Source organism: Lates calcarifer, linkage group LG13 (genome assembly GCF_001640805.2).
Source record: "Lates calcarifer isolate ASB-BC8 linkage group LG13, TLL_Latcal_v3, whole genome shotgun sequence".
NCBI classification, from domain to species: Eukaryota; Metazoa; Chordata; class Actinopteri; family Centropomidae; genus Lates; species Lates calcarifer.
The window spans coordinates 7,348,747-7,357,881 of NC_066845.1; the positions used below are offsets into that span (position 1 = coordinate 7,348,747).

The 9,135-nt window shown below is 40.4% G+C and overlaps 1 long non-coding RNA gene across 1 annotated transcript; it reads left to right on the plus strand.

Annotated features, from left to right (window-relative positions):
- The first annotated feature begins 3,224 nt into the window (after window positions 1-3,224).
- LOC108878057 (uncharacterized) lies at window positions 3,225-8,755 on the plus strand. The gene is made up of 4 exons (XR_001960189.2): window positions 3,225-3,364; window positions 4,032-4,279; window positions 4,526-4,608; window positions 6,727-8,755. It is a non-coding gene; the product is annotated as an uncharacterized LOC108878057 (long non-coding RNA).
- Window positions 8,756-9,135: the final 380 nt, after the last annotated feature.

Below are 9,135 nucleotides of genomic sequence, written 5' to 3' on the forward strand. Positions count from 1 at the left end.
ACCATATTGTAACAATGATTATGTCTGGCAATTTACTTAAAATTCATACAATGGAATGTATTCATGGTCCAACAAGATGAAGTCTGCAGCCACGCTAGCTGCTCTGTAGGGCTATACGTAGGCACAGCAGTGCTTTAAACTAAATTCTAACATGTGAGCATACTTAGAGGACATAATTTTTACCATGTTAACCATCTTAGGTAAGTGTGTTAGCACGCTAACATTGCTAATTAGTACTAAGCACAAGGTACAACATTAACTGATGTCATTAGCACATATTTGGTCATAGATCAAAGTATACAAGTTGTGATCAAAAAGTTCTGAGACTGTTCCTGTTGAAAACGAATACCATGCACCATGGTGATGTGCATACAGCAGGTGCCAGCACTATCAACAACTTATCAACATTTGGACTTTACACTTGTTTTTTTTTTTTTTTTTGACAACTTCCAGGTATGCGTTTGTGCTTTCCAAGGAGCAGAAGCAGCACCATTTTGAAGTCTGCAAGGATCTCTGTCTACAGGCCTGGGGTGACCTAACCTTCACATCGAGGATCATCACTGGTGATGAGAGTTGGGTCTATGAATACAACCCCGAGACCGAAGAAGGCATGTCATGCTTGTTTTTTTCTTCGACATTTCTGGGTTATGCACTGTGAATTCATCCTCCAGACTCAGACTATCAAGTCCTCTATTGCACCATTGTTAGGTGTCAACCTCAACTGTGGTGCAGTGGCCTATGCGCAGTACCCCTCAGAGTGCAAGTTTTTTGGTTGCACCAATGCCAATCCCTATTCTCCCTATTCACCAGATTTGGGTCCCTGCTACATCTTCCTCCCCAAAGTGAAATCCAAGCTGAAGGGTCGCCATTTGGACACAGGGAAGGAGATCCGGTGTACGTTGCAAATGGTGTTTCATGTGCTTACAGAATCTACTTCCTGGGAGCAGTATCGCTACACAAGGTGACTACTTTGAAGGGTAAGGCAAACCAAATTTAAATCAGATACAGTTTTTGCTTGTTAGAGGCACAGTCTCAATGCTTTTTGATCACACCTTGTTGGACAAGTTACAGTTAGAATTTATCCAGGGGGGCACATGAATGTCCAGACTATGGCACCTTATCCAACAGTTGTCAATGCATTCACTAAAACCAAAACTGTCAACCTCATGGTGGTGCTACAGCAAAGGTCAGGGGATCACCAAGAACCATAGACTTCATCCACTAGGAATCATGAATGTCAGTACTAAATTTCATGGCAGTCTACTGCATATTCATTGAAATATTTTAGTCTGGACCACAGTGGTAGATGGATCAACTGAGTGACTGACGTTCTCTTTAACAGAAAAAGACTTTGAAGTTCATGATTTCTGATGTCATGACAGTTTCAAGTGATAGTTGTGCTTAAACACAGACTGTCATATAATCCTGTCAGGTACCACAGGGACTTTCCTGAGGGAGTGGTCCTGTTTATTCCTTTCACTGTTTGTTTCACATTATTGTTTCGCTCCTCCAGCTGCACACAGTCAGTGGGAACCAAGGCCTGAAAGGTCCTCCCCTTCCTCTCCTCCCTCTCTTTTTTTCACCATCCCCAACCCCCTTCCTCTGTGTCAAAACATCCCTAGAAGAAAGCCAATTTTTGCCTCTAAAAACTACCTCATCCATTGTTTTCCAGGCTTAACGCTGCAACACCGTTAAACAATGACACATTGGATGACGTCTACCTCTTGTAAACAGGAGAAAAAATTCATGGTGTTTGTTGACAGAGAGCATTGCACTGAATCACAGTATACTATCAACCCATGTATAATTACCACTTCAGCTCTGGACACTACTGTATGCTGAGTCAAACTGTGCATAAATACGAATTCAAAATATTTTTCAGAAAGTGCTATTAATTTGTGGATGGTGATAATAATAATTGAGCGTCACTCGTTACATTTGTCATATAGGAGCAGTATTTAGTGATTGACTGATAAAAAATCCTACATAGCTACAGCTATGCTAATGCAGTTTGTAAAATTAGTAGTCTGTGGTTAGATTGTGGACAGGTCCTTACATGTCCTTTGCATGTAAAATACACACTTTGGATGTGAATGCATAAATGTGAATCTGAATGTGATTTTTACTTACTGTGTGATGCTCTGTGCTACCTATCCATGCAGCACGTAATAACAATAAGAGACTCTTCTACTTGCCACAGTGAGGACAGTTTTATCATCAAACCTGCCATCTAGCCACTTTTTGGCACTTTTTTTTCTGAAGCAATGCTTTCAGCTGCCAACCAGGTTGAGGTTTGCAGTGGGGCTGTGCAGACCAGGGAATCTCACTATGAGGACAGGAGGATTTTGGGCCTGGCTGCTGTTGAGAAATGCAGTACATTGCATATTGCTGAATGCTCCTTCAACCAGAATGTCCTATTTTCTACCAATACGTGTTAATGCTCAAGATACAGCCTGTAAATAAGACCGCTGCAGGGTTGTTAGAAGGATATTTTCACTGTTGACAGAGGCTATGCTTTTAGATAGACTAATCACATCCTGGACCGAATCTCTGTGCTGCAAGATGAAACTGATATCTTATCTAACTGTGTGTTTGGACAGTGTGTTTGATGCCCAAAACAGTGCATTTCCTTGAATTCCTATAACTAACCTACCAAACTGCCATACCAAATTTTGCTTAAGGAGTAAAAACAAGGGTGGATCAGTGTTTCTCACTGGCAGATGCCCTGATATCCTTATCTCTCTTGCATATCCTGAACGGAAACCATGCCATGCAGGAGAATTACAAGAATAATGATAAAGACACAACAGAGATTTGGTAAACAGTTTTTGCTGGCAAGCAGAACAGTGTCTTAGCAATGACAACCTAAAAATATATTTAAGTTGTACTTCAAGGACAGTGACTATTACTGGAATTGATGATGGGAAAGTCTTCAAGCGTGTCACTCCTGTCTATACATTGTCTCATCCTCTTTGAATTCTACCATAAACTCTGATGAAAATTGTGAAGCTGTGCCTTGAAATCACTCCCTTGTTCACATCTCAATAGATTATTCCATCGTGAACATTGTGGGGTTTTAAAGCTAAAGATAGTATGCATGCTGTGGAAAATAAACTTTAATTTGGCTGTGGCTCATTTCAAAGCTCTCCATGGTGCATCATTTTTATTTTTATTTTTTACAACTTTACACAGTAATTGAATTTAATGTGCAAGCAGGGAGTCGTTTTGGACAAAGCTTATGAATCAGAGGAGGATGGAGACTTCCTGTTGAAACAGGCGGCTCAACATTCTGCAGCCTTAAGAATGTGACACCACTGACTGTACCCATACCAGAAGAGTGACACAATCTTCATGCAACGCATAGGTGACTCTTCCTTCCACTTATTCAATGAAATGCAATTCTGGTTAAGCAGTAACACCTGACGCTCATGTTGGCGCTTCCTGCTGTATGCTCCTGTTAAATAATCTATTCACAAGAGTGTCCTTGAGGTATCACGATGTCTTCACTTTCCCACTGATATCCTCTGCTGTCATGTCTGGCTAAAGCTGGTAATGACATAAAAGGGTTTTTACAAATTCTGGCTCGCCACATTGACATATACAGGTGTGTGAAAACTACGCATTCGCAGATAAGGTGGTTGTGCAAGCCAAGGCACATTCACAGGGACATTCCCACACAAGTGTGAAGAATCAGCATAAGCCTCACCGAGAATATGGAGTAATGTTTAAAATATGCCAGAAATTTAGTCATGCAGCCATTGAAAAATGGGGAAAATGTGGGTATGCAATGTTTTTTTTTACAGAAACCAACACATGCTTGAAGGTACAACTTACGAACCATTGGAAATTTCTGTAGATAGTAGGGGTAGGCAAAGCTCCCTGCATTCATTTTTAATGACTCTGAACTGACAATGGGCTACAGGCCTCAGGTGATTTACAGCAATTAGGGATTCCATTGCTGCTTGACATGAGTGACTCTAACATTGTCCACACCTTTTTTTTTTTAATCAAGGCATCCTGATTTTCTTCAGTATAGGTGACCATTCCCCTGCAGGAGGAAGTTCCTTGGTTCTCACCTCTTCACCCTGTGGGAGAGGCTTCCTCTAGAGCTGTTAAGGGGGAGGCCTCGCCACCCTGCGTGTTCAAGGGATTCCAACTATGATTCACTGAGCTTGCTTGCTCTCGAGCAAGTTCTCCTCTCCTCTCTCTGCCTGAGCCGATCAACATTTCACACTCCTCCTCCTCTTCCCCCTGAGTCAGAGAGCCGTCTTTTTTCTCAGTGAGTCACAAACGAATCCACAGATATAGATGGCCTGTGTGGGTGGATGGTGCCCCCCGTGCTCAACTGCTGTTATTGCAACTATGAGGCTCATCCAGCCTCCTTTAGAGACTATGAAAAAAGAAAGTACCCCCACGCTGTCCTTGTTTTAGCTAAAACATATTCAATGTGAATTGTCTGCAATATGAAGTTTTGATGTTCTCCACAAGCATCTTATCAGTCAATAAACAAGCTGTTGTTTTACAGGTGGAATTTCAGACACCAGTGCACAGATTAATTCTCTCACGCAGCGTGTCCCAGTCCCTGGAGTATTACACCTAAGTGAAACGGTATGAAATTTCAGCTGTGTTGAATAAGATTTATCTTATGGAGTAATTTGATATAGCTGGTAGCAATATTGAGACACCACACTGTCTCAGAGGTAATTTGCACAGCCCTTTGCACACAGAGAACATACAGTATCCATGCACACATTACATATACCCCTTTGTACTTTACACTGAGATGTGATCAGGACCTAATGTACAAAACAGTGCAATTACTCTGCACACCCAATCCGGACTTCACTGTTGAACTTGACTAGGCCATGGGTTTAAAGTGAGGAAAGGGTGGAGCCCTCAGAGTGGAGGAGGTGTGATGGCATCCTTCCTTAAAGGAAGCATATGGATGGTTGCAGAAAGGAAACCAGCTCCTCTAGAGGGTAAAGTAAAGGATATGGAGGGGAAGTGTAATTAATTACAGGAATGTGAGATTTACTAGATTTATTTGCAATCTTAGGGAAAATATCACAAAAAGGCACAATTTGTTTGTGTGGTTTTGAGGAATATTAAATATTTTGAGGGTATTTTTTTCTGAGTTACAAAACAGAAAAGTGGAGAACTCTTAAAGAGTCATTTGATTACATTAGTCACTAGTATTGCTCATCATCTAATTGTTACTGAGGGCTGGCTAATTTGGAAGATTTATGAAACAATTACATTCTTTGTGTAGGAAAGAGCATTTTTGTTAGAGTTTGATATTTAATCTGAGGAAAAAGGTTTTTGGCGCAAGTCGTGATGTTTCTGTTTAATTAGTTTGATTGCATTTTGTCAGCTTTTGGGAGGCTGTCAGCTATAACAAATGATTGTTATAATCCAACCCACAAACCAATGCTCAGTTTAGTGTTCTACATATAGTAACATTAAAATTGTCTTTAGAAATGTAGCACATTTTGTACATTTGCAAAAAATTGAATTCAAAATGTTTTCTCTTCAGCTTTTTTGAGGCACATGAGTAATCAAACACGCTTTTTCAAGGACAGAATAATGCCAGTGTTAATTAACATCAAAACTCCTACTGAAATTTCCAATGGGGATCAATTATGTAAGAATCCAGTGTAAAATATTTCATGCTTCTCCTTGTGTTTTCATGGGTTCCCTCCAAATGGTTTAGTTTACTCCCACACTCCAAATCAGATGGACTGCAGTCTAAATTGCCCATAGGTAAATGAGAGGGTGTATGTTCAGCCTAATGGATTGGCAAGTTGTCCAGGGTATTTTCCTGCCTCCTACCCAAAGCATTCAGGGATAAGCTCCATTCGGCTGTGACCTTGGGAAAAGCAGGCCAAGTGAGGGCCTATTACAGCACAATTATCAACATGACATTCAATCATGTAAATTAGTTCCACCAGGCTCCAGCAAACTGTGAGCATTTCAAACTGATTTGTTTCTTGAGTATTTGTGGGTGATAATATGCAGCCCATTGACTACAGGGAGGCATATGGCATTCACTCTGCTCAAGTGCCCGGAAACCTTTTCAATTCCAGCTGCACTGGCACTGGCCTTTTGCTTAGACCTTCTCTGAAGCAAAAGCAAAAAAAAGAAAAAAATCTTTGTAATAGGTAAATAGTCATCTGAATCAATATGTGCTGTATGTCTTCACAACCCCATGTGGGTGCTTGCAGACTCTATTGTTATTAAGTCGACTTTCAAATCTACTAAATGGCCCGAGGGATTATCAGGATCACTGCACAGAAACAATAACCGGTGCAGATAAGATGTCTGACCAATCGTATTATCTGTGATGTAATTGTTGATGCGATAGTAATATCAACATCCATTCTCAAGAACCTTTTCAACATGCAGAGGTCATCTGTGTTTTCCCACGGTTGTATAATTGCCTTCTACTATGGATGAGAATCATACATTCATTTACATTCCCTCTTTGGGAGCATGGGAACAAACAGATGAGGCTACCTGCCAAAAAAAAAACAAAAAAACAAAACTACTAGTGATTGTGAGAAGAAGGTGTTAGATATATAATCGTTGAAACCATGACAAGATTAGAATGCTATTAGTCAATACAGGAATGTGCTTTATGTTACACTTGTTCCATTATATTGCTGTAACTGCAAATATTTCTCATGTTTGAGCTTGTACATAATTATGTGTGCTGCAATATCTCTTCAGGAATACCTGTGCACACGTGCAGCTTACATACGGGCGGAGGATTCATCTTGAAAAGGAAAGCAGACGTGCTTTTGGCTTCATCCCATCATCCCTGGGGGTCATCTTCACATCAGAGAAGGGCATCCTCGACTCAGGCCAAGGGGAAGCACGAAGGAAGAGGATGTGTGTATACTGCTGTGTATGTGTATGTGTGTGTGTGCGTGTGTGTGTGTGTTTATGCCTGCAAAAGCTCTTTAGTTCACAGTGCTGGGAACAGCTGCAGGCAGGACTTCCTGTTCTGCACAGGAAACAAAATGGCGGAGAATGGGAGGCCTGGAACAATGCTGTGAAAGTCAGCCACCACCCAGGTTAGAAGCGAGGTGCTTGTGAATCACAAGGCAGAAAGGTGAGCAGAGCACGTTCCATTAGTGCTGCAGGAACCACATGTTGGAATATCTTCCCTCCAATGGCCTTTGTGAAGAATTCAAAGAAGTCTCTTTCCATAGCAGGTATACATGAAAGTAAAACTATACAGATCGCATCTGAATATAAACTAAAACTCCTCTTCGCACTAGTTTTTAGGCATTTTGTCATTAAATGTTGGAAAAAACAGTATGTTCACCAAATAACATGAAAGTAAAAGTAACTGATTTTTGATTACTTTTGTATTATTTAGATCCTCATGTGCCAGTTATAATGCAGCAGCTGCCCTTGCTGAGGCACAATAAATACACGTTGAAAGTCATGTATTATAGGACAAAATTACATACATCCTGTTATGTTGTCTGAAGCATGTGGTACATGTCTGTGTGTGTGATTACTGTACATTAAAGCAAAAACAATGCTCAAGAAAACAATACAAAGTATTAACAGCCAGTTATCAATATACAATTAAATGTGCCAAAAGTTGAGTGAACATTCCAATGAAAGCCAGGATTCATGTTAAATTATGTTTTGATCAGGTATCAGGTATCAGGGTGTGCTTTCATAGATCTACTAGGCCACATGACAGGGAACACCATTTTCCAGCCCTGACCTAATGTACCTTTAGCGTTACTTTTAAGCTGCTTTTAACTCCTGCTGTCACCCAAGCAAAGAGCAGATACTCGGCAGCTTGATGCAGCCTACATTATATCTGCTTAGGTTAAGCTGCCGTGGCCGTACCCAGTGGCTTGTTAGGCAGTTTCATCTGAATTAAGCAGTCCAGCTATTAGGCAGCAAAATAATACAGAAAACAATCACACACTCACAGTTTCCTTTCACAGTCACTTTGTGTCAGAGAATTTAGGCTCTCTGCCAAAAAGACCTTTGTCATGAGCATTCTCACGTTTCAAAACTGATGAGAATAGCAAGGAGGATGGAAGTTTATAGCTACATCTTTGTTTTCAGGATGTTACACAGGCACTATATTTAGTCTGTTAGAGATATAATAATCTGCTTTGTGCCTGTTTTGTATCTTTTGTGGTTACAGAACTGTCTCTCCTATCTGCCATTTTCCTCTGGCTAGAGCCTCGTTCTCAAATAACTGACATTAATAGTAACTGGGAATGAGTTACAGCATTTGAGTGCCGAATTTGAAGCATAATTATACCTCTTTATTTCCAGTGGTGCATTAGTGATGGAGGAAGAGATGGAAGCAGTGAGGAATTTTAGACAATGGCAATATATAGGCCAAGTTACAGCACAGCTTTAAAAAAAAAACTGAGCCATTACATTATGTAACAATAAATAGTACTCCACCAGAGATTTCCATGCACTTTTTTCCTTTTCCAATCTCACCACCTACAGTCTCCTGATAATGCCCTCAAAAATAGAGGTGTGATAAAAGCAGGATTAGAAAACTCTTGGGGAGAACACACATTTTGAACACTGTATCTAACTTCAAAGACTCCATTCTTGAGAGTTATCAATGGGTTGCCACTTGCTGGATATATTGTATATTGTGTTAGCCTTTTTGATAGTGTCTCTTGGTTTGCTACAGTCTAAAGAATTCAGAGAGACTTAGGTGGTTGTATTCTCACACATATGGAGCCATTGTCCCAGGAGCCAATGTTGCCAAAATAAATACATTTTTAAAAAATAGAAAATTCCCACGTCATCTCTTTACTCTGTCTTCCTCTTCATAGTTTTGCCAGATTTAAAACACAATGACAAACTCCTTTAAAAAGTGACAAGGAAGCAGAGATATTTTGTCATTCAACAATCACCGCAGAATCATCCCCCGTCAGAGATCTTTGTGAGTGAAATAACAAAACAGCACAAAAGACTACTGTCTCCCTTCACTGAGAAGCCCTGGGGAGAAAAATTTTCCAGGTGAGGAAATAGTTATAGGCACTTTTTTTTTGGTCCCCTTATCGCTGTGTTCACAGATGGCTTTTCCTTCCAGACACACACCTGTGGATACATCTGAGCTTTCTCTTTACATAACTG